The sequence below is a fragment of the Phoca vitulina genome, unplaced genomic scaffold (genome assembly GCF_004348235.1).
Source record: "Phoca vitulina isolate PV1807 unplaced genomic scaffold, GSC_HSeal_1.0 scaffold2, whole genome shotgun sequence".
NCBI classification, from domain to species: Eukaryota; Metazoa; Chordata; class Mammalia; order Carnivora; family Phocidae; genus Phoca; species Phoca vitulina.
Genome location: NW_022589705.1, coordinates 20,531,171 through 20,559,035, shown reverse-complemented (window position 1 = coordinate 20,559,035; position 27,865 = coordinate 20,531,171). Strand labels below are relative to the sequence as shown.

Sequence of the window (27,865 nt, the reverse complement as noted above, 5' to 3'; positions counted from 1 at the left end):
ATGCGCTCACTCTCCCTCTCTCTCTCAAATAAATAAATCAGTCTTAAAAAAGAAATAAAACAGTGGCGTTCAACTCCTTTTCAACTGAAATACACAAAATGAACAATTTCATATGTACACAATATACTTCCATGAATTTTGCCTGATTATTACAGAATGTTTTTTAAAAATTAGCTAGGAAGTCAATTAAATAACTACATAAACATTTGGGGGGTGTTGATATATATCTAAGTACTTTATAAGCCTAAGAGATGTGGATCAATTATTTATACATCTACAATTGTCATTTTATAAAATTAATATATCTAATAAAGTTCATGCTGAGCTATGCTTACAATAACAAATCTTGTGATATTTTTTCTTAAGACTACTAATCCATAGATAGTATGAGTGGAAAAAAGTAATTTATACTATTGATTAAACAGCATGAATTAATTTTGTCCTGAAAGTTAGTCAGTTAAAACAAATCTATAAAATTTAAGAATGTTAATAAATTAACAGTAATAAAGCATACTTTTAATTTCCTTTTTTAAAACTAGATCAGTCTTCAAATAAATGTAACTTAAAATTACAAATAATTCATATATAAATGCTATATTAAGTCTACTTGTTTACAATATCAAAAGAATATTTCCTAATAGATTTTCTTGGAGTATAATTCCCATTGTTTCATAATGCAACAAAAACTTAATTCAAGACAATTAAGCTCTTTAGGTGAGAAAGATCCCTTTCTTTAAAACAAACTTCAGCTGTCATTCCATTGATTAATTTTCTAAGATATAATTTTTTTTTTAAGCAGAAGATTCAAGTGCCAAAACAAGTTAATAATGGAAACAAATAGGTTAATCAATATCACAAGGGAGTAATTCAAGTATTTAAAGATGCAAGGAAAGTATGCTCAATATGTATTTCCCTACAATAATAAGGCCAATATACATTGAGCACATACTACGTGTCAGGCTTTATACTAAACCACCATATAAATGACCTTATTTAGTCTTCAACAATTCTGCTACGGTGGTACAATTATTATTTCCATTTCTCAGATGTGGAAGCCACTTTCACAAGGTAAGGATTTTATCCCAAGACCATTCTACTCCAGAGCCTGAAATCTTACTGTTACTGTCAATTTTTTATAGGGATTTTCAGTAAGAAATCACTATGCACATATAATATTTCAATAGGAAATGTATAACTGAAAAAAACTAATACATGAATTTATCTTTTGTAAGTCTAATACACTTAAAATAGTCAACTAATAACAAAAGGTGGAGGCGCCTGGGTGGCTCAGTCGTTAAGCATCTGCTGGCTCAGGTCAGGATCCCAGGATCCTGGGATCGAGCCCTGCATGGGGATCCCTGCTCTGTGGGAAGCCTGCTTCTCCCTCTCCCACTGCCCCTGCTTGTGTTCCCTCTTTCACTATCTCTCTCTGTCAAATAAATAAAGTCTTAAAAAAATAATAACAAAAGGTGATTATACTTAATAAATTAAACTTACAAACCAACAACTGTTAATGAAGCTTTTGAAAAACACTACACTACACCATTTGGTTTCCCAGCATGCTATTCTGCAACTTGAGAAACTGAGGTGTTAGCTGTACGAAGAGGAACATGATCTTATACTCAATCAAAATAATTTATATTTATGTCCTTTTAATAGTGTTCCTTTTCCTACTGATGCACTTAGAGAATCTTAAGATTATTTTACTTTTCATCAGTAGCATATAACAAACATTTATAGGGCCCTAAAATGAACAAGCACTGTGTTACATAAAACAGTGAAAAGGGCTTTGAACTAGCCCTAAAGGAGCTAGTTTGGGGCTGATTACTGGATTTACTGCTGTTGAAATTATGTTTAGATACCAGTAACTGAGCACTGACTATCTTCTACATGCTTTGTTAGGGATTTTACATAATTTTTTTTTTTTCACTTAGCATAGCTTGCAATCTGACTTTCCCTATAGGTTATGAAGTAATCAGAGTGTTTTTTCCCTCCCACCTGTAATGAAGGCATAGGAAAATTCCATCACATAGTAGGCATCCAACAAGATTTGGATGAATTTCAAAATTGCTGAACTCCTATGACAGGTCTCAACAAATGAGTAACAGTAATCAAGGGAATATAGTTCTTGCTCATTGATACAGAAGGACTGTTATTTATAAATGAATGTTCTTTTTTTTTTTTTTAAGATTTTATTTATTTATTTGAGACAGAAAGAATGAGAGACAGAGAGCACAAGAGGGAAGAGGATCAGAGGGAGAAGCAGACCCCCCACTGAGCAGGGAGCCTGATGTGGGACTCGATCCCAGGACTCCAAGATCATGTCCTGAGCTGAAGGCAGTCGCTTAACCAACTGAGCCACCAAGGCGCCCTAAGTGAATGTTCTTCTTGAAGAACTTTTTAAAGAGGATTTCCTTGCATAAGTCACCCTGTGATTTTTGACCTTTCACTCCTCTGAAAAGTGTTATTTCTTTCATCACTCAAATTGACTTGACTTTTCTAGTCCATAATTTTCACATTATTTTGAAGCAATGGAGAGATTATTTTGATTATAGAAATGAGAAGATTGAGATACAGAGACCATGAGATTTACCCCTAAGCCTCCTCACATACTGGAGACAGAAGCAAAATAATTTTCTAATCATTATATAGTGCTCTCTAAATTAAAAAGGACATAACATGGCAAATGCAAGGATATTTACTAATTCTGACTGGAGGGCAAGTTTTTCTCATTTTAATCCTTCTTACTTTCAAAAATGGCACATAATGAAAATAAACATAAATTTTTGGTAGCTATAATTCTTACTCAGTTACTCTATTTATTCTTATTAACCAAGCAACAGCAAAAATAAACTATGGCAAAATGAAGACAAATAAAATATTCCTGGAAACTTTGGAATGCCTCCATAGTTGAAGGATGAATTGTGTGAAGGCGTTTGTATTCTTTGTACCTCTTAAGAGGTTTATGTTTTTGTGAGCATTTAACTTGCTTTCACTATAAAATAAAACATAATTTCAGGTAATTCCTAAAAAGATACTATTTTATCAGTGGAGGTCTAAGAAAAATCTTAATAAAAGTAATAGATTTTTATTTTGCTGGTTTCAGTTTCCTTGAGTTATTTATTAGTAGTATGGCCGTCTGGTTACATTTTGAATGTTTTAAATAAAGAAAGATTGTTATTTGTTCATCCAAAGTAAGTTACCTCAAATTACATGCCTTCCAAGAGAGGCTTCTATGTAATTTTCTTTGTAACTTGCTTCCTTTTGTAAAAGAAGTGAAAGGAAATACTGAGTATATACTATTCACTGCAGTCATCCTTTGAGAAGAAAAATTCTTAGGCTACCTGACAGTTTTCTTCACAACATTAAACAAGGGACACCAAAAGTAGGAACTTTGTTTCAACTGTATGGGAAAAAAGAAAAACTCCATGTCATGTCAACTTTTCAGTTATCAAAATTGTTAATATATTAGTAATTCCTAAAGATCTTATTTCATTATTTTCTTATCATTGAAATAAACATTATTATGAGACATTTCTGGCATGGTAAAAATACCATGTAATTTGAGATCAGAATACTGTGTTCCATTCAATTTCCACTTTAATTCAGTAAATATCTTTACATGCCGTCAATGCACTAGAAACCAGTATGAATAAAACGTAGATTCACTAGTAAATAGCTCTCTGGGGAACAGAGTATTCACATGTCTTAAAAACAGAAAAATTATTACAATCAACCTGTCCCATGTAGGCTTCATTTTCACATATGGTGCTCTTGGAGGCCATGAGAAAGAAAACTTACTCAGAAGGAAGGAAAGATAATACCTAAGACAAATCTTAAAAAAGAAAAAAAAAAAGTCACATGTTATCTTGGAGATGACTTCATCTCTCTAAATGTCAGCTCTAAAATTAAGGAAGCAATAATTATTTCAGCAACTTATTGTGAAGACTGAATGAACCAATGATGATAACCTCCTGAAATTAATGCCTTCTCTTTATAAGGCACTCTCCTAGGTGTTTAACATTTATATCTCCAGTCCTACCAGTCTTCAAAGTTAGGTAAGATTGCTCACTTTATAGACAATGGAACTGATACCTAAGTTATTATTCTTATATTACAGTTCATATTTTTATTACAAATATACTGTATGTTATATTTGGGATTTGAAGCTGCAATTGAATTAAAGTTGACCAAATACAATTTGAAAACATAGGTACGTAGTTCAGTTATGAGAAACTTTACTGATCCAAAACCATATGCAGGTTCAAATTAACCAGTACATGTACTCTTTTGCCTTCAGAATTTGCTCATGTTATTCTGTGCCTTGAATACACACCCACTCTTGACTTTGCTGCCTTTCATGAACACTTTTCAGGACCCAGTTTAAATTTCACCTTCTCAGCTCAACTTCCCCTCCTTGCTAGGCTATTCGGTTTCCTAGCTACTGGCTCCCATAGTACAGTCTCATTGCTTCCTCAGCACTTCACTGTAATTTGCTCGCTTAATTGTCTTTCTTTCTTACTAGGCAGTAAGTTCCCCAAGGGCTAGTATCATCCCTATCTTGTTCATCACTGTATCCTTTGCATCCAGACACTGCTTAGTACCTAGCTAGTCACTCGGATGTGTGTTCAAAGCTAGAGTTGGAAACTAAAGCTGCCAGGAACCAGGCAATCCACGTTACTGCTTGCAGGGGACAAGAGGTTAGCAGGGGGGCAAAAGGAAGTGGTGGTGACATGGTGGACTACAGAGATCCTCCCCAGTCCTATCTGCTTCAATTGCTTATTCTGTATTTATATGATTTTTTGGAAAACAGCAGTAATGATTGGTGCCAACGCTACTTGTAAACAGATTAAGAAAATAATAAAAGAACAGTAATTAGAAGGCAATCATAACTAAAATGCACTGGTTGTTATATGATATGCCATATAAGCATTTACTATTTTCAAAGAGCCAGCTTTCTGTTTTGTAGATCATCTTTATTTTTGCTTTTATGTTCTGTTTTGTTATTTTTCTATTATTTTCATTTCCTTTCTTCTTTTTTAGAATTTACCACCACTGCCACACCCATCCCCACACCATTTGCTCTCTTTCTAGCTCCTTAAGATAGACATCACTTTATCTTTCCTGTTATACACACCTAACACAATAAATTTTCATATAAAAGCGAATTTGGCTGCATTTCATAGGTTGTCAGCAAAAGTTTTCATTCAGTTCTAAATATTGTGTAATTCCAATTGTGATGACCTCTTTATTTATTTATTTTTTTTAAAGATTTTATTTATTTATTTGACAGAGAGAGACACAGCGAGAGAGGGAACACAAGCAGGGGGAATGGGAGAGGGAGAAGCAGGCTTCCCGCGGAGCAGGGAGCCCGATGTGGGGCTCGATCCCGGGACCCTGGGATCATGACCTGAGCCGAAGGCAGACGCTCAACAACCGAGCCACCCAGGCGCCCCTGTGATGACCTCTTTAAACCATGAATCATTTATAAATGTGTTTTTTTAAATTCCCAGACAAAAATTTGTTATTGTTATTGTTTCATTTTTATAATATTTTTATTTCTCATTTAGTTATGTAGTAGAAAAAGTACAGTCATATATACTCATTTGGAAATATATATGTAATTATTCTGACCTAGTGCATGGTCAATTTTGATAAATGTTACACAAGTGTATGAAAAGGTGTATTCACTCTATATTAGGGGATTACAGGAAGCTTTTGATTTATTAAATCAATCTAATGAATCTTATTCAAATAAAAACCTTACTAATTTTGGGTAAGGTTGTGTTGCAACATATATACAGCTTATGAATGTTACATCCTTTAAGACATTTATTCTTTTTTGATTATTTTTCTCTTTATTTTTATTAATATTTTCCCCTCAAAATTCTACTTATGTTACATATTAGTATCACTACATTAACTTGTTATAGTTAGTGTTTGCATAGCATATCTTTTTCAACCATGTTATTTTCAAACCTTCTGCTAAGGTCATTCTTTGCTAGACATCATACAGCTGATTATAGGATTTATTTTAAAACGATACTAGTCATATTTGTTTCCATGCACAAATTTAACAAATGTAAATTATTGTAGTTAATTATATATTCGGATGTGTTTCTGCTATCCATTTTATGTTTCCTGTTTACTCTGCTTTTTCTTTGCTTCTCTCTCTTTTATGTTTTATTTTGGCTTTCCTGTCAACACTGGATTGTTTTCTCCACACCTACCTCTCTTTGTTTCTATGATTGCTTGAAAGTTACAGATTGTATTTCCATATTTTTTCTGATTAGTTTTAAATTTTTAACATCGATATTTCAATGTTTTTAAAAATATACTCTCAAGTTATTAAGTACTCCCTTTTCCTCCCAACATAGAAGACCCTAAGGACACTTAACTACCCACTATACTCCCCACCTCCACCTCAAATGCCTTCCTTGTCAATATTAGAAAAACATTTGTTTTCATTTTTAACACCCCAAAATAAGTTTTATAATTACTTTACACTCACTAATTATTTTTACCATCATATTTTGCTGGTTTCTTTGCTCATTGTTGACCCGCTCTTTTATTCCAGGTTCCTTTCATTCATACTAAAGAATAACTCATTTTTAGTAGTTCTCTATAAATAACAAATTAAATAATGAGCCACCTTAGATTTAAAATGTCTGAAAAGTATTTTTATTAATGTCCTGTCTTAGATCTTTAAAAATATTGTACCCTTTGTTTCTCACATCTGTTAATGCTGATTAGAAGTGTGGGGTCCGTTTACTTGTCATTTGGTTTTAAAGTGATCTTTTTTTACAATTTTCTGGAAGCTCTGATTCTTTTGTGATCCTCAGTATTTCACATTATTGCAACCATGGGTGTAGGTGAGGGACTTAAATTTTTCCTTTCTTTTTGGAAAATTCTCTAACATAACTGCTTTAAGACTGCTTTTGCCAATCTCCGTTTCAAGAACTCTTTGTATACTGGAGCCTCTAAGCTTCTTACCTTCTCCATTATACTTTTCCTTTCTTTATATCTTTTTACTATACTCTAGTTGAATTTCTCAGATCTTTTTTTGTTTTTTTTTAGTTTACCAATTACATCTGTGTCTATATCTACTTCAAAATTTAACTTCTTATTGATATTGTAATTTCACCGAATATTTCTAATCAACTATTTTTCATACCAAACTCATTGTTGGTTTTTTTTTAATACATAATTTTATCTTATTTTCATGGCTATTGTTTTATGCTTATTTATTTAAAAGACCCGATTATGGTATTATTTGTGGTTCAGTAGGATACAGTCATCATCTCTGGGTTGAGTCTTGATTATCACTGGGAGCATTAGCTCTTCTAATGTAGTTTTGAACTTTTTGTTTGACTTATCCTAAGTGGAATTTTTCTGTTGTTGCACTTGCTCTTGTTTCTTATATCAAGTATGTAGTGACATCCAACCTGCAACAGCCTTACCTCTCCCTCTTCCCAACTACACAACCAGGTTTCGTACTGGAAGCCCAGAGCTCCAGTCCCCAGGCACTACTTAGACATATCACAGAAGCAAGTTACTGTGTCACTAGGCACATGCTTAAACCACTGGGTCACAGCTGTCTCTGTTTCTCTCAGAAGCTTCATATAAGGCCCAGGCCCAAAGTAGTTGCACCTACTTATTTAACTTTCTACCAGGGGTAGGTGAGTCTTGTTTTCTACCCCTCATAATGTTTTGGGTACTTAGTACCCTACACCAGTAAAATTCCCCAGCAGCTCCTGACTATTTATGCAGAGCCTAGCAGAGAGAGACCCAAGTCCTTTGTTCACTGTTGAACGTTTCTACACTTCTGGCCCCAAAAGGTATTTACATTCCTTTTTACTTCAGCTATTAACTTTTACTGTGTGCTTATTATATTTCATTTATCATTATACTTTGGAGTAAAATGGGTGGTTTAAATCTTAACTCATGCCTCTTACAAGTGATCCATATTGGTATAATATCACTGCTTGCTACTATTTTATACTTCTATTCATCAAGTATATTTGTGAAAATACATATTTTTAAGTTGTTAAAACTCAAACCAATAAAACTACATCATTCTAAACTGTAAGCAGCCCACAGGAGTATATATATTGGATGTAGAGTTATAAAAGTACACCATACTTGTATAGCACTTCAATGCATTTTTGTGATATCTGACTTTCAAATGTTGATAAACCACCCTTGAGACATGAAGACTAGTTAATGTTTTTCCCATTTCAGACATGAGGAAACTAAGGATCAAATTGATTAAAAAATAGTTAACATTAAACAAACTTCTATTGCACTGGACAGTGTTAGGTACTTCACTTAGAACTTGACTAATCTTGAAAATAACCCTTTAGGAGGAGCCACCACTCTTCCTCTTCCCCTAAGCGGCCTGAGGTGACCTCTAAAAATGGTTCACTATTTGCTTGACCCAGAAAACCCTACGAAATAATGTAAATCAAGAGGTTCAATTTTCATGTTCACTTTAAGAACACATGTGAAACTGCCCAGGCCATCAAGGGTATGCATATCCAAAAAGCCACCAAGTATCTGAAAGACGTCACTTTATAGAAGCAGTGTGTGCCATTCCGTCACTACAATGCTGGAGTTCGTAGGTGTGCCCAGGCCAAACAGTGGGGCTGGACAGGGGGTTGGTGGCCCAAGAAGACTGCTGAATTTTTACTGCACATGCTTAAAAATGCAGAGAGTAATGCTGAACTTAAGAATTTAGATGTCGATTCTCTGGTCATTGAGCACATCCAGGTGAACAAAGCTCCCAAGATGCGGCGTAGAACATACAGGGCTCATGGTCAGATTAACCCACATGTGAGCTCTCCCTGCCACATCAAGATGATCCTTACTGAAAAAGAGCAAATTGTTCCTAAACCAGAAGAGGAGGTTGCACAGAAGAAAAAGATATCACAGAAGAAACTGAAGAAACAAAAACTTATGGCCCAGGAGTAAATTCTGCACAGAATAAATGCAAATAAAAATAAAAAGAGGAGGGGAGGAGCAAGATGGCAGAGGAGTAGGAGACCTAAATTTCGTCTGGTCCCAGGAATTCAGGTATATAGGGATCAAACCATTCTGAACACCTATGAACTCAACAGGAGATCGAAGAAAAGAATAGCAGCAACTCTCTGAACAGAAAAGCGACCACTTTCTGGAAGGTAGGACATACAGAGAAGTGAATCCAAGGTGATATTCGGGAAGACAGATGGAGGGGGAGGGGGCCTCCGTCGGCCACTTCTGGCAAGTGATAGAGCAGCAGAGCACAAAATCGGAACTTTTAGAAGTCTGCTCCGCTGAGGGACATTGCTCCAGTGGCTAAGCAGGATGTGGAATCCTCACTGGGACAGTGTGGTCTCAGGACCCTCGGGGTCACAGGAAGACTGGGGGTGCCTGAGTACGGCAGAGCTCCCAGGTATCGGAGCAGGAAAGCAGGCTACAGAGACGGAGCCGAGGAGTGGGCTCTCAACTCGGGGTTGCCATAAACCGTGAGCCGGGGGACAGTCGGGCCACTGCTCTTCCAGCAGGGACCCAAAAGCGGCAGATCCAGGGAGACCCCCCTTCCTCCCCCAAGAGGAGCAGCATGAGAGCCCACAGCAGGAATCTGCTGGGTTTTGGAGACTCCACACGGGGTCCTGTGCCAGAGATAGAAACACTCGGTCACAGGCCGGGTGAGCATGGAGTGCGTTCGGAGACCAGGGAGATGGGAGTGAGTGACTGCTGATATCTGAGGGCTCACTGAGGAGTGGGGCCCGAGTTCTTGGCCCCTCTGGACAGAGATTGGGAGGCCGCCATTTTCACTCTTCCTCCAAAGCTGTATGAAAAGCTTGCAGGGAACAAAAACTACAAAGAGCAAACCGGAGCAGATTATTTAGCCCGGACCCCACAAGGGCGGGGCAATTCCGCCTCCAGCAAAGACATTTGAGAACCACCGCAAGAGACGCCTACCCCAGAAGATCAGCAAGAACAGCCAGCCAAGACCAAGTTTACCGATCAATGAGAACAGCAGAACTCCAGCACTAGGGGAATACTGCACATAGAATTCATGGCTTTTTTCCCATGACTCTTTAGTCTTTCAAAGTTAATTTTTTTTTAACTTTCTTTTTCTTTTTTTTTTGGAATTTTTCTTTTTCCCTTTTTCAAACAACATATTATCAATCCCTTTTTTAAAAAATCTTTTTTATTTTTCATTTATAAAGTCATATTCTATCCCTTCATACTAGTTAACCTTATTTTTGGTATATATATATATATATATATATATATATATATATATATATTTCTCTCTTTAAAATTTTGGGATACAGTTTCTTCTAACAGTACCCTAAATCTCTAGTGTATGGCTTTGTTCTAGTCTCCTGCCTGATTACATTCTCTCCTTTTTTTTTAAACCTCTTTCTTTTTTCAACTTTCTTATCAATTCCTTTTATAAAATCTTTTATAATTTTCATCTTTGCAGTCATATTCAATCCTTTCATAATATTTACCCTTATTTTTGTACATATATAAGTTTTTCTTTCTTTAAAATTTTGGGAGGCACTTTCTCCTAACAGACCAAAATACACCCAAAATCTAGTCTGTGGCACTGATCTACGCACCAGCCTGATCATATTTGATCATATTCTGTTCTTTTGTTTGTTTGTTTTTATCTTTTTCTTTTTTCTTTCTTTCCCTTTCTTTTCCCCAGTTTCAGGTCTCTTCTGATTTGTTTAGTGCATATTTTTCTGGGGTCATTGTTACCCTGTTAGCATTTTGTTCTCTCATTCATCTCTTCTCCTCTGGACAAAATGACAAGATGGAAAAACTCACCTCAAAAAAAAGAACAAGAGGCAGTACTGACTGCCAGGGACCTAATCAATATGGACATTAGTAAGATGACAAAACTAGAGTTCAGAATGACGATTATAAAGATACTAGCTGGGCTTGAAAAAAGCATGGAAGATACTAGAGAAACCCTTCTGGGGATATAAAAGAACTAAAATCTAACCAAGTAGAAATCAAAAAGGCTATTAATAAGGTGCAATCAAAAATGGAGGCTCTAACTGCTAGGATAAATGAGGCAGAAGAGGGAATTCGTGATATAAAACACCAAATGATGGAGGATAAAGAAGCTGAGAAAAAGAGAGATAAACAACTACTAGATCACGAGGGCAGAATTCAAGAGATAAGTGATACCATAAGATGAAACAATATTAGAATAATTGGGATCGCAGAAGAAGAAGAAAGAGAGAGAGGGGCAGAAGGTATATTGGAGCAAATTATAGCAGAGAACTTCCCTAATTTGGGGAAGGAAACAGGCATCAAAATCCAGGAGGCACAGAGAACCCCCCTCAAATTCAATAAAAATAGGTCAACACCCCAACACTAATAGTAAAACTTAAGAGTCTCAGAGACAAAGAGAAAATCCTGAAAGGAGCTCGGGAGAAGAGACATGTAACCTACAATGGTAGAAACATTAGATTGGCAACAGACCTATCCACAGAGACCTGGCAGGCCAGAAAGGACTGGCATGATATATTCAGAGCACTAAATGAGAAAAATATGCAGCCAAGAATACTATATCCAGCTAGGCTGTCACTGAAAATAGAAGGAGAGATAAAAAGCTTCTAGGACAAAAAAAAAACTAAAGGAATTTGCAAACACCAAACCAGGCCCACAAGAAATATTGAAAGAGGTCCCCTAAGCAAAGAGAGAGCCTAAAAGTAACATAGACCAGAAAGGAACACAGACAATATACAGTGATAGTCACCTTACAGGCAATAAAATGGCACTAAATTCATATCTTTCAAGAGTTACCCTGAATGTAAATGGGCTAAATGCCCCAATCAAAAGACACAGGCTATCAGATTGGATTAAAAAAAAAACAAGACCCATCGATACGCTGTCTGCAAGAGACTCATTTTAGACCCAAAGACACTCCCAGATTGAAAGTGGCGGGGTGGAAAACCATTTACCATGCTAATGGACACCAAAAGAAAGCTGGGGTGGCAATCCTTATATCAGACAAATTAGATTTTAAACCAAAGACTATAATAAGAGATGAGGAAGGACACTATATCATACTTAAAGGGTCTATCCAACAAGACGATCTAACAATTGTAAATATCTATGCCCCTAACATGGGGGCAGCCAATTATATAAGCCAATTAATAACAAAAGCATAGAAACACATCGACAACAATACAATAATAGTGGGGGACTTTAACAACCCCCTCACTGAAATGAACAGATCATCTAAGCAAAAGATCAACAAGGAAATAAAGACTTTAAATGACACACTGGACCAAATGGACTTCACAGATATATTCAGAACATTCCATCCCCAAGCAACAGAATACACATTCTTCTCTAGTGCCCGTGGAACATTCTCCAGAAGAGATCACATCCTAGGTCACAAATCAGGTCTCAACCAGTACCAAAAGACTGGGATCATTCCATGCATATTTTCAGACCACAATGCTTTGAAACTAGAACTCAATCACAAGAGGAAAGTCTGAAAGAACTCAAATACATGGAGGCTAAAGATCATCTCACTAAAGAATGAATGGGTCGGTGGCGCCTGGGTGGCTCAGTCGTTAAGCATCTGCCTTCGGCTCAGGTAGTGATCCCAGAGTCCTGGGATCGAGCCCCGCATCGGGCTTCCTGCTCTGCAGGAGGCCTGCTTCTCCCTCTCCCACTCCCCATGCTTGTGTTCTCTCTCTCGCTGTGTATCTCGCTCTGTGAAATAAATAAAATCTTTAAAAAAAAAAAGAATGAATGGGTCAACCAGGAAATTAAAGAAGAATTTAAAAAATTCATGGAAACAAATGATAATGAAAACACAACAGTTCAAAATCTTTGGGATGCAGCAAAGGCAGTCCTAAGAGGAAAGTATATAGCAATACAAGCCTTTCTCAAGAAACAAGAAAGGTCTCAAATACACAAATAACCCTACACCTAAAGGAGCTGGAGAAAGAACAGCAAATGGAGCCTAAACCCAGCAGGAGAAGAGAAATAATAAAGATCAGAGCAGAAATCAATGAAATAGAAACCAAAAGAACAGTAGAACAGATCAACAAAACTAGGAGCTGGTTCTTTGGAAGAATTAATAAGACTGATAAACCCCTGGCCAGACTTATCAAAAAGAAAAGAGAAATGACCCAAATCAACAAAATCATGAATGAAAGAGGAGAGATCACAACCAACACCAAAGAAATACAAACAATTATAAGAACATTTTATGAGCAACTCTATGCCAGCAAATTAGATAATCTGGAAGACATGGATGCATTCCTAGAGATGTATAAACTACCAAAACTGAACCAGGAAGAAATAGAAAACCTGAACAGACCTATAACCACTAAGGAAATTGATGCAGTCATCAAAAATCTCCCAAAAAACAAGAGCCCAGGGCCAGATGGCTTCCAAGGGGAATTCTACCAAACATTTAAAGAGGAATTAATACCTATTCTTCTGAAACTGTTCCAAAAAATAGAACTGGAAGGAAAACTTCCAAACTCATTTTATGAGGCCAGCATTACTTTGATCCCCAAACCAGACAAAGAACCCATCAAAAAGGCAAATTACAGACCAATATCCTTGATGAACATGGATGCAAAAATTCTCACCAAAATACTAACCGAAAGGATCCAACAGTACATTAAAAGGATTATTCACTACGACCAAGTGGGATTTATCCCTGGGCTGCAAGGTTGGTTCAACATCCACAAATCAATCAATGTGGTACAATTGGTACTAATAAAAGAAAGAACAAGAACCCTATGATCCTCTCAATAGATACAGAAAAAGCATTTGACAAAGTATAGCATCCTTTCTTGTTCAAAACTCTTCAGAGTATAGGGACAGAGGGTATATGCCTCAATATCATAAAAGCCATCTATGAAAAACCCACAGTGAATATCATTCTCAACGGGGAAAAACTGAGAGCTTTCCACCTAAGGTCAGGAACATGGCAGGGATGTCCACTATCACCACTGCTATTCAACATAGTATTAGAAGTCCTAGCCACAGCAATCAGACAACAAAAATAAATAAAAGGCATCCAAATCAGCAAAGCAGAAGTGAAACTCTCACTCTTTGCAGATGATATGATACTTTATGTGGAAAACCCAAAAGATTCCACCCCAAAACTGCTAGAACTCATATAGGAATTCAGTAAAGTGGCAGGATATAAAATCAATGCACAGAAATCAGTGGCATTCCTATACACCAACAACAAGACAGAAGAAAGAGAAATTAAGGAGTTGATCCCATTTACAACTGCACCCAAAGCCATAAGATTCCTAGGAATAAATCTAACTAAAGAGGCAAAGAATCTGTACTCAGAAAACTATAAAATACTCATGAAAGAAATTGAGGAAGACACAAAGAAATGGAAAAACGTTCCATGCTCATGGATTGGAAGAACAAATATTGTGAAGATGTCAATGCTACCTAGAGAATCTACACATGTAATGCAATCCATATCAAAATACCATCAACTTTTTTCAAAGAAATGGAACAAATAATCCTAAAATTTGTATGGAACCAGAAAAGACCCCGAATAGCCAGAGGAATGTTGAAAAAGAAAAGCAAAGCTGGTCACAATTCCGGACTTCAAGCTCTATTATAAAAGCTGTCATCATCAAGACAGTATGGTACTGACACAAAAACAGACACACAGATCAATGGAACAGAATAGAGAGCCCAGAAATGGAGCCTCAACTCCATGGTCAACTAATCTTCGATAAGGCAGGAAAGAATGTGCAGTGGAAAAAAGACAGTCTCTTCAACAAATGGTGTTGGGAAAATTGGACAGCCACATGCAGAAGATGAAACTGGACCATTTCCTTACACCACACACAAAAATAAACTCAAAATGGATGAAAGACCTAAATGTGAAACAGGAGTCCATCAAAATCCTAGAGGAGAACACAGGCAGCAACCTCTTCGACCTCAGCCGCAGCAACTTCTCCCTAGAAACATCACCAAAGGCAAGGGAAGCAAGGGCAAAAATGAACTATTGGGACTTTATCAAGATAAAAAGCTTTTGCACAGCAAAAGAAACAGTCAACAAAACCAAAAGACAACTGACAGAATGGGAGAAGATATTTGCAAATTACATATCAGATAAAGGGCTAGTACCCAAAATCTATAAAGAACTTATTAAACTCAACACCCAAAGAACAAATGATCCCATCAAGAAATGGGCAGAAGACATGAACAGACATTTTTTCCAAAGAACACATCCAAATGGCCAACAGACACATGAAAAAGTGCTAAGCATTGCTCAGCATCAGGGAAATCCAAATCAAAACCTCAATAAGATACCACCTCATACCAGTCAGAATGGCTTAAATTAACAAGTCAGGAAATGACAGATGTTGGTGAGGATGTAGAGAAAGGGGAACCCTCCTACACTGTTGGTGGGAATGCAAGCTGGTGCAGCCACTCTGGAAAACAGTATGCCAGTTCCTCAAAAAGTTGAAAATAGAGCTTCCATATGACCCAGCAACTGCACTCCTGGTTATTTACCCCAAAGATACAAATGTAGGGATCCGAAGGGGTACATGCGCCCCAATGTTTATAGCAACAATGTCCACAATAGCCAAACTATGGAAAGAGCCAAGATGTCCATCGACAGATGAATGGATAAAGAAGATGTGGTTTATATATACAATGGAATATTATGCAGCCATCAAAGGAATTTTTTTTTTTTTAAGATTTTGTTTATTTATTTGAGAGAGAGAATGAGATAGAGAGAGAGAGCATGAGAAGGGGGAGGGTCAGAGGGAGAAGCAGATGTGGGACTCGATCCCGGGACTCCAGGATCATGACCTGAGCCGAAGGCAGTGGCTTAACCAACTGAGCCACCAGGCGCCCCGCCATCAAAAGGAATTTGATGCCATTTGCAATGACATGGATGGAACTGGAGGGTATTATGCTGAGCAAAATAAGTCCATCAGAGAAAGACATGTATCATATGACCTCATTGATATGAGGAATTCTTAATCTTAGGAAAGAAACTGAGGGTTGCTGGAGTGGTGGGGGTTGGGAGGGATGGGGTGGCTGGGTGATAGACATTGGGGAGGGTATGTGCTATGGTGAGCACTGTGAATTGTGTAAGACTGTTGAATCACAGGCCTGTACCTCTGAAGCAAATAATACATAATATGTTAAAAAAAAAAAGAAAAGAAAAGAAAAAGGAAGAAGATAGCAGGAAGGGAAAAATGAATGGGGGGAAATCGGAGGGGGAGACGAACCATGAGAGACTATGGACTCTGGGGAACAAACTGAGGGTTCTAGAGGGGAGGGGGGTGGGGGGATTGGTTAGCCTGGTGATGGGTATTAAAGAGGGTACATATTGAATGGAGCACTGGGTATTACACGCAAACAATGAATCATGGAACACTACATCAAAACTAATAAAAAAGATTGGAATAAAATAAATAAATACATAAATAAATAAATAAATAAATAAATAAATAAATAAATAAAAAGAGGAAAAAAAATAAAGAAAATAACCCTTCAGGTAAATGTGATCATGTCCATTATTTGCAAGAAGGGGCTCCATGAAATTAATGAAATACCCCAAATTCACATGTAATAAAGGCAGATCTAGAATACAAAGCTAGTGCTTTAATTTCCATCATTTCACAATCTCTCACTTGCTGCAGATATTGTTATAAGTCATCAATGCAAACTCACTCTAAACCCAGGTTTTCTGGCTGCAAGTTCACAATATTGCACTTTGTTGGTTTAGCAACATTTCCCTCAGTCACTGTACCTCACAACTCACAAAATGAGGTTTTTGTGTGACATGAAGCAACTATATTAAAATAGGTTGTTAAGATGAGCATATGTTGATTGTTTTCTTTGTTTATGCACGTTACTAAAAAGCTTTTATTTTATTTATTATTTTATTTTTCTGGCCAGTGAAGGAGTATTGTAGATCCAGGACCCAGGGTTTGTGGGTCCTAAGATGATAAACTTTGGGTTCCTTCCATGAAAAATTACAAAAAAGCACTACTATAAAATTTAAATACAGAGCCTTGAAAGGGGCCTATTTTATGAAGGGCCCTGAAGCTTAAGATTATATCTAAAGTTTTATTTTAATTTGGAGAGCCTAAGCCTGATTTGATGATAGCTGGTCTATAAGTAAATTTAGGAATGAGTCTAGCACATTTATGATACAATTTGGCAAAGTGGTCAATAAAATCTATCAGTTAATGTATCTAATCTAAAATGAAGATAAACTGCCATGGTTAATCCCTTTTGCAGGTCATTTATAAATAGAATATGGATTAGAGAATAGGTATTAGATTAATGATATCTCACACTTCCCTCTTTGTCCCAAACTTGAATTGTCTTTGAATAAAATTTCTCTATACCTCTTCTATTTATTACCAGTATTACTAGCAGTTTGTGAATACTGTTTGTACAAAAAAATAATAATTATTTATGGGAGAAATAAGATGTACATGAATAATATACATTACACATTAATAAAATCAATAGTTTGTACCCTGGTCAAGTGTTGCTCTCAGGGATGAAAATACAAGTAATATCTGTTAAGGCTTGATTTGTGTCTCTCCTTTTGTTCTTAATTTAGTAGTTAATAGAAAATAATAATGTCTTGCTAGATTTCACTAAATATCTGACATTCTTCTCCAAAAAGCTTTAGAAATCTATTAAAAATACTCAGTGCTGGCATAGTGATTGATAATAAAACTGTAGGACTGGATAAATTGCTAGATGATTTTCATCACAATATTTTAGTTTATTTTAAAACTATTTATTACCATCTATAGCTTTAAGACATAAAAATATGTTTCAGAGATTTGGGGGTAATAACTTTGAAAGTTACCAAAATTATGCAATTGTTAAGATTATTTGCTACAACTTTTTTTCTAAATTTGTTTGTACAAAGGTCTTATCACCTCCAAAACCAAGTGACAAAAACTAATGAAGATTGAATTATCAGTCCAGGGATGCTAATGTAAGTGCAGTATGTATTATTAAGTTTGCTACAAAATTTTAGTTGTTGGCTTGTATTATTTCTTGAGAGGCATGTAGTTTCTCAGGACCTGTAGTCCAGAAACAGCTTACAACAACACTTAATTCTAATCAATCCTCAATGTTTGATTAACTGAATCCTTACCTAATGGGAACTTATTACACTGGACGTTCATACAAGTCAGTCTGCCTGGGATAATCCTGGTTTGTGCCCACTGCACTGAATTAATTATTAATAATGTCCTTGCTCACTCTCTAAAGTATCTCAGTCATTTTATCGTACTTATAAAGCAATCAACATAACACACAGAGTATATCCAATCTCACAGTTTATGTACATTTTTTGGATAATGGCTGTAATTTGAGAATTACACTTACTCTTTTTCTTTGTCTCTACTTTTCTATTTGATAGATAAAAGGTACCACAAAAATACATTACCTGAGAGAGAACATGCAATACGCTATTATATATTAGTATACATATCTCTATTATCTCTTCACTTATGCTTGTAGAAGGCAAAATGTTAAGGCTTTTAGTGACCTCCATGTTCAAAATGAAGATATGACAGAAATAATATTTGTCCTATTAAATCACAATTAACTCGAGTAATCATGTTCCTCCTTCATTCACAATTCTCCAAAATATTTACTGTAGTATTCAAGCAAAATATAAATGTTGATGTAATTTAAATAATTGTAAGGTATCTCTTAGTGTAGGCTTGTAACACCTGGCTGTTTGAATTGCATTACAGTATTTTTTATTGTATTATAGGCACTGATCAATTTGATTTGAATTGTGTCTAACCAGTAAAATATAGAAATAAAAACAAATAGTATATGATGGTGTATAAATAGTGTATGATGGTGAGACAAGAACTGGGTTATATCAAATGAAAGGTGATATAAAAAACCTGCTAAGAGATACAGTTAAAAAAAATCTAAAGAGTAATTCTGTTCTCAGTGAGTCACCTGATTTAGTCTAGAATTCCATTTATCAGTTCCATTCTTAACTAAAAGTATAAAAACAAAACTAAAAGTGCAGTGTCAAGAAGTATAAACCTCATAAAACAGTGTATTTAATAGGTATTAAGATAATCTCATAGAATGTTGATTGTGAAAACCAAATAATGTTTTTAGATAACAATTCCATAATCTAATGTATTTCTAAAAATTCATAACCGAGGCAGCAATTTTAAGTAGTAATCTTATGTCCCTCATTCATCTTAACATTTAAAGTCAAATTTCAGAACCTTGAACTTTTAATTTTAGTTTCTTTAAATTGCCTGCATAACTAGTAAACATCAGCAGAAGGGAACTGATTTAACATGCAGCTAAATATGTAGTTATAGTTTATTTTTCAAACTTTAGAAAATGAGTAGAAAGATGTGTTCTCATTTCATTCTCCTTTTATAACAATTCATTAGTTAAATCTGAGAAACAATGAAAGTCTCTTTGGTCTACACATGTGATAAATGTAATGATTTCTTAAAAATTCAATTACATACTCAAACACATTACAAAATAAAATTTTTAAGGGCCACATTTGTGTAAAAAAATTTTAAAACCCTCCTGAGATTGAAAAGAGAATCCACACCAGACTATTATTTTCAAGTTATTTTATTGAGGCAATATTGTTATACTTAATTGAACTAGGAAAAACTGCCTCCTAGAGAGTCAGAATGACCCCATAGCCTATTTGTTCCATAGGCACACAAAAATGTCTGAAGCAAGGTCACTGCAGATGTGGGGATAGCAAAGGATTGAATAATAATGACAAGACAGAACAACAACAAGAAAAAAGCAGCTGGTCTCCTGATTCTACTGCAGGCTATTCTTTGTGTGATTTATTTGTTTTCTATTATGATCTCTATGTTCCATATGCCCATGTTCAAATAGAAAAGTAAAAGGTATGGATTTAACCAATAATGGCAAACTACAAAGTTGATATTTTTAAAATCACTTATAAATTACAGGAAAAGCAATTTTGAAAAATATCTTACTATTTTAGCCTGCTTTCCTAACCTTTCCTTAATTTGGCTGAAAAACAGATTTGTATTTCTTTAAAGGTCAAAAATCAATCATTGTTTTATCAAACAACCAAAATAAATAAAATTATTTGCAACATATTCTGCTTCATCTTAAGTATCAATAGTTTAGTAGTTTGAAACAATAATGGTATTTTGCACATTCTACTTTCTCTTTTCACAGGCAGTCAATATGTTGTTTGTCTTTTGCTTATCTTCATAACACTGACAGCTGGGTAAGTTTAAGTAAACCACCCACTGACTTATGAATAACAAAACTTTTTAAAGTATCTTGCCATAAGAGGTTTACTTAAAAAAAGAGAGAGCTTTTCCTCATAGTTCCATTACAAGACTTATTTATGAATTGACAGATATATTTGAAGTCACTGTTTTATAAAGTATAATTGAAATATAAAAGTAAGATACATTCCTACTTTTTTAAAGATTTTATTTATTTATTTGACAGAGAAAGAAACAGCGAGAGAGGGAACACAAGCAGGGGGAGTGGGAGAGGGAGAAGCAGGCTTCCCGCTGAGCAGGGTGCCCCATGCAGGGCTCAATCCCAGGACCCTGGGACCATGACCTGAGCTGAAGGCAGACGCTTAATGACTGAGCCACCCAGGCACCCCATATACATTCCTATTTTAAACTCCACAATTCTCATGCAATGCATTTAATGCCATCCTAAATTATGCTATGCCTTAAATTAAAAAACAAAACAAAGCACACGCACAACAAAACAAAACAAACAAAAAACTGCTTTGGGATGGGGTGGAAGTAGTTCCTTAAAACCAAGTGAGGGTTGAAAAAGGGGGACTTCTGCAAGATGGTGGAATAGAAAGATCCTGAACTCACCTCCTCCCAGGGACACACCAAATCTAAAGTTACATATGAATTATTTCCCTCTGAAAAAGATCAAAATACTAGATGAACTTATTCTCGACAACAAAGGTTAAAAAGACCATATTGAGACAGGTAGAAGAGGTAGATATGGTCTCGACAAAAAAACCTACTCCTGGGGCAGCAACACACAATATAGAGGGATCTCACCAGTATAGTGCGTCCCCTGGAAGAGTGAAGGGTTAGTGTCACACGTCAAGTACCCCAACCCCTGGGATCTGCACCAAAGAGATGAACCCCCAAAACACCTAAATTAGAAAACCAGAGGGGCTAAAATCCAAGGGACCTAAAATGATATAGAAAATTGAGATTTGTCTTTTAAAGGACTCACATGCAGTCCCACTAACCCTGAAACCCAATGAAAAAATAGCAGTTTGAAAAGCATGTCTACCATAGGTGAAGAGATTCATTTCCTAATCTAAAAACACCTGCTGGAGAGACAGGGGATACTGGAAACTCTCCCTGGAGATGAAGGCATTGGCAGAAGGAGAAAAGAGAGAGAAAGGAGCAAATAATTTATTTGAAGAAATAATGGCTGAAAAGGTCCCTAAAAGACATTTAGGTCAAGAAGCCCAGAGATTTCCAATTCAGATAAACCCAAAGAGAGCTACATCAAGAAACATTATAATTAAAATGTGAAAAGTTAAAGATAAATAGAGAATCTTAAAAGTAGCAAGAAAAAAAAAATCAAATTGCTACATACAAGGAAAATCCCATAAGGCTATTTCTCAGCAGAAACTTTATAGGCCAAAAATAAGTGACATGAAATTCAAAGTGATAAAAAGAAAAACTTCTAACCAAGAATACTCTACCCAGAAAGGTTATCATTCAGAATTGAGACAGAGAGAGATAAAGACTTTTCCATACAAACAAAAGCTAAAAAAACCCTCAGCATTATTAAACGAGCCTTAGGAACTTCTTCAAGCTGAAAAGAAATGACACTAATAATAGGAAAACAGACAAAAGTAAAAATCTCACTGGAAAAGGTAAATACATTAAAGGTAATAGAGTGATCACATATATCTCCTATGGTTAAAACATGAAAATAGTAAAATTAAATATAATAATTAATTAATACACAAAATAAAAAAATGTAAAATGTAACAATAAAAATATAAAATGTGCTGGGGAGAGTAAAAATGTAGAGTATTGGCATGTGTTCAAACTTACTTTGCTATCAAGTTAAAATAATTGTAATATACATAGGATGATATATGTGAATGTTAAAATAACCACAAATCAAAAATGTAGAGTAAATACACAAAAAATGAGGAAGTAATCTAAACATAACATTAAAGGAAATCAACAAACCACGAAGGAGAGAAAGAGTAGAAAAAAGATACAGAAAGGAAATACATAAACAATCTTAAAAAAACAATTAATAAAATCAATAGCAATAAGTACATACCTATCATAAACACTTTAAACATAAGTGGACTAAATTTTCCAATCAAAAGACATAAAGTGGATGACTGGGTAAAAAACAAGACACATCTTCATACTGCCTATCAGAGACTCACTTCAGAAGTAAGGATACATGGACTGAAAGTGAAAATATAAAAAAAGATGGGGCGCCTGGGTGGCTCAGTCATTAAGCATCTGCCTTCGGCTCAGGTCATGATCCCAGGGTCCCGGGATCGAGCCCCTCATTGGGCTCCCTGCTCAGCGGGAAGCCTGCTTCTCCCTCTCCCACTCCCCCTGCTTGTGCTCCCTCTCTCGCTGTCTCTCTCTCTGTCAAATAAAATCTTAAAAAAAAAAAGAAAGTATAAAAAAAGATATTCTATGTAAATAAAAAGAAAGTATAGCTATAGTCATATCAGAAAAAAAAAGAGACTTTAAAACGATGACTGTAATAAAAGACAAAGAGGGGTACTACAGAATAAGAAAGGAGTCAATCCAGCAAAAAGATATAACATTTATAAATATATATGCATCCAACACAGAAACACAAAAATATATAAAGCAAGCATTAAAAGTCCTAAAAAGAGAAATCTGCAGCAATAAAATAATAATAGGGTACTTTAACACTCCACTTACAACAATAGATAGATCATCTAAATAGAAAAACAATAGGGAAACATCAGTCTTAAATGATACATTAGACCAGATGAACTTAATAGATATCTACAAAATATTACATCTAAAAGCAGCAAAATACACATTGTTCTCATATGTACATGGGACATTCTTCAGGATGCATCACGGTAGGCCACAAAATAAGTCTCAATAAATTAAAGAAGACTGAAATTATATCAAGCAACTTTTTGAACCACAATGGTATGAAACTAGAAATCAACTACAAGAAGAAAACTCAAAAAAAAATACAAATACATGGAAATTAAACAACATGATACTGAAAAACTACTGGGTCATAGAAAAAATGGAGAAATTAAAAAAAAAAAAAATACCTAGAGCAAATGAAAACAGAAATACAACATACCAAAATCTATGAGATGCCTCAAAAGTGGTTCTAAGAAGTAAGTTGACAATACAGGACTACTTCAAGAAAGAAGAAAAATCTCTAACTGACAATTTAATGTCTAAAGAAATTACAAAAATAAGAAAAAACAAAGCCTAAAGTTATTAGAAGGAGGGAAATAATAAAGATCAGAGTAGAATTAAATGGAATAGAAACTAAAAAAAGGCAATAGAAAAGATCAATGAAACTAGATCTAATTTTTTGAAAAGATGGACAAAACTGACAAGGCTTTATCTAGGCTCACCAAAGACAGAGCAAATAAATAAAATCAGAAATGAAAGAGAAATTTCAACATGCCACAGAAACAAAAGATCATGAGAAACTACTTTGAACAACTGTATGCCAACAAACAGACAAACTAGAAGAAATGGATAAATTCATAGAAACTTAAAGTCTTCTAAGACTGAATCATAAAATCTGAATAGACCAATTACTAGTAAGGAGATTGAGTCAGAAATCAGAAACCTCCCCACAAACAAAAGTCCAGGACCAGATGGCTTAACTGGTTAATTCTACAAAACATTCAAAGCTTTAATACATACCTTCCCTAATCTCTTCCCCCCAAAATTGAAGAGAATAAAAGGCTTCCAAACTCATTTTAGGAGATGGCCATTATCCTGATACCAAAACCAGACCAAGATATACATAAAGAAAACATTACAGGCTGTTAAACATGATGAGCATAGATACAAATATCCTTAAAAAATACTGGCAAATTGAATTCAACTATACATTAAAAGGATCATGCACCATGATCAAGTAGGATTTATTCCAGAAATGCAAGGATGGTTCAACATCCACAAATCAATCAATGAAATACATCACATTAACAAACCCAAAGATAAAAATCATATAATTACCTCAATAAATGCAGACAAATTATTTGATAAAATTCTATATCCATTTATGATAAAAACTCTCAACAAAGTCAGTATAATAGGAATGTACCTCAACATAATAAAGATCTTATAATGACAAGCCCATAGATAAAATCATACTGAATCGTGTAAACTGAAAGCTTTTCCTCTAAGACCAGGAACAGGCAAGAATGCTCACTCTCCCCACTTTTATCAAACAGTATTGGAAATCCTATCCATAGCAATAAGGCAAGAAAGATAGAGAGCATCCAAACTGGAAAGAAAGAAGTACAACTGTTACTATTTGCAGAATATATGATACTATATATAGAAAACCCTAAAGATTCCAAGAAAAAGAAAACTGTTAGAATAAATGAATTCAATAAAGTTCCAAGATACAAAATTAATATAGAAAAATCTATTGATTATATAAACCATCAATAAATTATCAGAAAGAGAAATGAAGAAAACAATCCTATTCATAATCTCAACAAAGAGAATAAAATACCTAAAAATAAATTTAACCAAGGAGATGAAACACCTATACATTGAAAATTATAAGATATTAATGAAAGAAATTGAAGAAGACACAAACAAAAAGGTATTCCTTGTTCATGGATTGGAAGAAGTAATATTGTTAAATATTGTCCATATTACCCAAAGCAACCCAAAGCAATCTAGAGACTCAATGCAATCTTTATCAAAACTCCAACGGTATTTTTCACAAAACTAGAACAAATAATTCTAAAATTAATCAAAACTACAAAAGACCTCAAATAGCAAAATAATCTTAAGAAATAAGTACAAAACCGGAGGTATCACACTCCTTGATTTCAAACTATACTACAAAGCTATAGTAATCAAAACAAAATGGTATTGGTATGAAACCAGACACATATATCAACAGAACATAATAGAGAGCCCCAAAATAAACTCACACATATAAAGTCAATTAATTTATGACAAAGGAGGCAAGAATATAAAATGGGAAGAGACAGTCTCTTCAATAAAAGGTGCTGGGAAAACTGGTCAGCTACATGCAAAAGAATGAAACTGGACCATTTTCTTATACCATACACAAAAAATAAACTCAGAATGGATTAAATACTTGAATGTAAGACCTAAAACCATAAAACTGCTAGAAGAAATCATAGGTGGCAAGCTCTTTGATATTAGTATTAGTGATTTTTTCTTAGATTTGACTCCAAAGACAAAGGAAACAAAAGCCAAAATAAATGAATGGGCAAATGGAACTATATCAAACTGAAAAGCTGCATAGAAAAAAAATCAACGAAATGAAAAAACAACCTACTGAGTGGGAGAAGATATTTGTAAAACATATATCCAATGAGGGATTAATATCCAAAATATATAAAGAACACAACATATAAAGAATATACACTGAGTTATATAACTCAACAACAACAACAAAAACCCAAACAATCCAGTTAAAAAATTAAGCAGAGGATCTGAATAGACATTCTTTCCAAAGAAGGCATACAGATGGCCAACAGACATATGAAAAGATGTTCAATATCACTAATCATGAATAAAATGAAAATCAACCAAATGAGATATCACCTTGCACCTGTCAGAATGGCCTTTATCAAAAAGAGAAAAAAAAAATAACAAGAAAAGGTAATCCTTGTGCACTATTAGTAGGGATATAAATTGGTGCACTATGAAAACATTATGGAGGTTCCTCAAAAAACTAAAAAACAGAGCTACCATATTATCAAGCAATTCAACTATTGGGTAACTATCCAAAGAAAATTAAAATACTCATTCAAAAAGAAATGCACCCTTATGTTCATTGCAGTATTATTTATAACAGCCAGATATGGAAACAACCTATGTGTCCATCAACAGGTTAGTGGATAAAGAAACTGTAACATGTATATACAATGGAATACTACTTAGGCATACAAAAGAACAAAATCTTGTTATTTGCTAGAACCTGGAAGGACCTTGAGAGTATTATGCCAAGTTAAATAAGTGAGATGGAGAAAGACATATACCACATGATTTCACTTACAGGTGGAATCTAAAAAAAACAGAACAAACATAATGAAAAAAAACTCAGACTTAGAGATACAGAGAAGAGACTGGTGGTTGCCAGAGCAAAGGGGTGCTGAGCAGGTAGGTGAGCAGATCAAGAAGTATAAACTTCTAGTTATAAATAAGTCATTGGGATGTGGTGTACAGCATGGGGAATATAGTCAATAACATTGCATTAACTTTGTATGGTGACAGGTGGTAACTAGACTTACTATAATTATCATTTTACAATGTATAGAAATGCTGAATCACTATGTTGTACACGTGAAACTATTATAATAATGTTTGTCAATTATACCTCAATTAAAATCAACAACAAGTGAGAGTTCTCGGAGGAATAGTGTCTCTCTATCATCCAGGTCATCAACACATAATATTATTATTTTAACTTATTTTGTTTTGAAATGCAGCGTTAGTTCATATACATATTGTATGCCCTTTCACTTGCTACATCCTTGCAAGCTTGCCCTGCTATAGTGAAGAAGCAAGGAGTCCCCAAAGAAAGATGTGGAAGAATTCAAGTTAATCTTCTCTATCAATAACTAAGGATTTTCCCAGGTTGTAAAGATCATACCTTACAATGGTCAGGTAAGCCTAATGCAATTTTGAATTTGGTAAGAAAAGAAATTAAATCCAATAATTTATTGCAACAACTCACAACATCAAGTTGTTTCTCTTTTCTCATTCCTAGGAGCCCTTGCTTAGAATTAACTTGTCAGAAAGCAGAGAAGGAATAACCTTGATTTATTACTAAGAGCAAAGTGAGACTTAACCTTGAGGGACATTATGGGAAGGGTCCTAAAAGGAAAGAATACATTGTGTTTGAGTTGACAAAACCAGATAGGGAAGTTATTAAGTAAAAAACTACTGTTGACAGATATTTAATTTGGCCTTCTAGCCAACTGGACCACGAGGATTATACAATCTTACTGTAACCTCGATATAAGTTGATCATTTAAATGATACATAGAAAGTAACTTGGTAGTTGACTCCAAAGAGGGGACACCAGAGAGCATAAGATGTCCCAGAGTATCAGTCACTGACAAAGGATTTATAAAAGAGAAAGCTAAGAATCAAACTTGTATGATTAAATGCTTTCATTTTATTATAAGTTTGTATCCAAATAACACACCTGCTCCTATTCTAAAAGTTTATAAAATTTAATTTTAAAGAATATTATTCAGTGTTAGGGTTTTTGAAAATTCTCTAACCTCTACTACTAAAAAAAAAAAAAATCACAAAATAATGCTGATGTATTATTTCAAGCTGTAAAGGTTAAAGAGAATTTCAGGAAAAAGAATCAGGCAAGATAGCCTTTTTATAATGGCGTCCCCTTGTCACACTCTAATGTAGAGTTAATGAATAAATTTCTTTTCAGGCCCTCTAATTTATATAACTTTCACTCAGAATATTTTAATGACTTTCTGGGATTGCAATTAATTTGACACAGGGTTTTATGAAGTTTAATTTTTGTAGCCCTTGTTGAATAAAAATATTATTTATGACATAAAACAATACACGTTAACTATGTATTATAT

The 27,865-nt window shown here is 34.8% G+C and overlaps 1 protein-coding gene and 1 pseudogene across 1 annotated transcript in view; one reads left to right on the top strand and one right to left on the bottom strand.

Moving 5' to 3' along the window:
• The window catches only part of DPYD (dihydropyrimidine dehydrogenase), a 795,794-nt gene that overhangs the window by 568,484 nt on the left and 199,445 nt on the right, over window positions 1-27,865 (bottom strand). The window lies entirely within an intron of this gene.
• On the top strand, window positions 8,429-8,970 carry LOC116643910 (annotated as a pseudogene).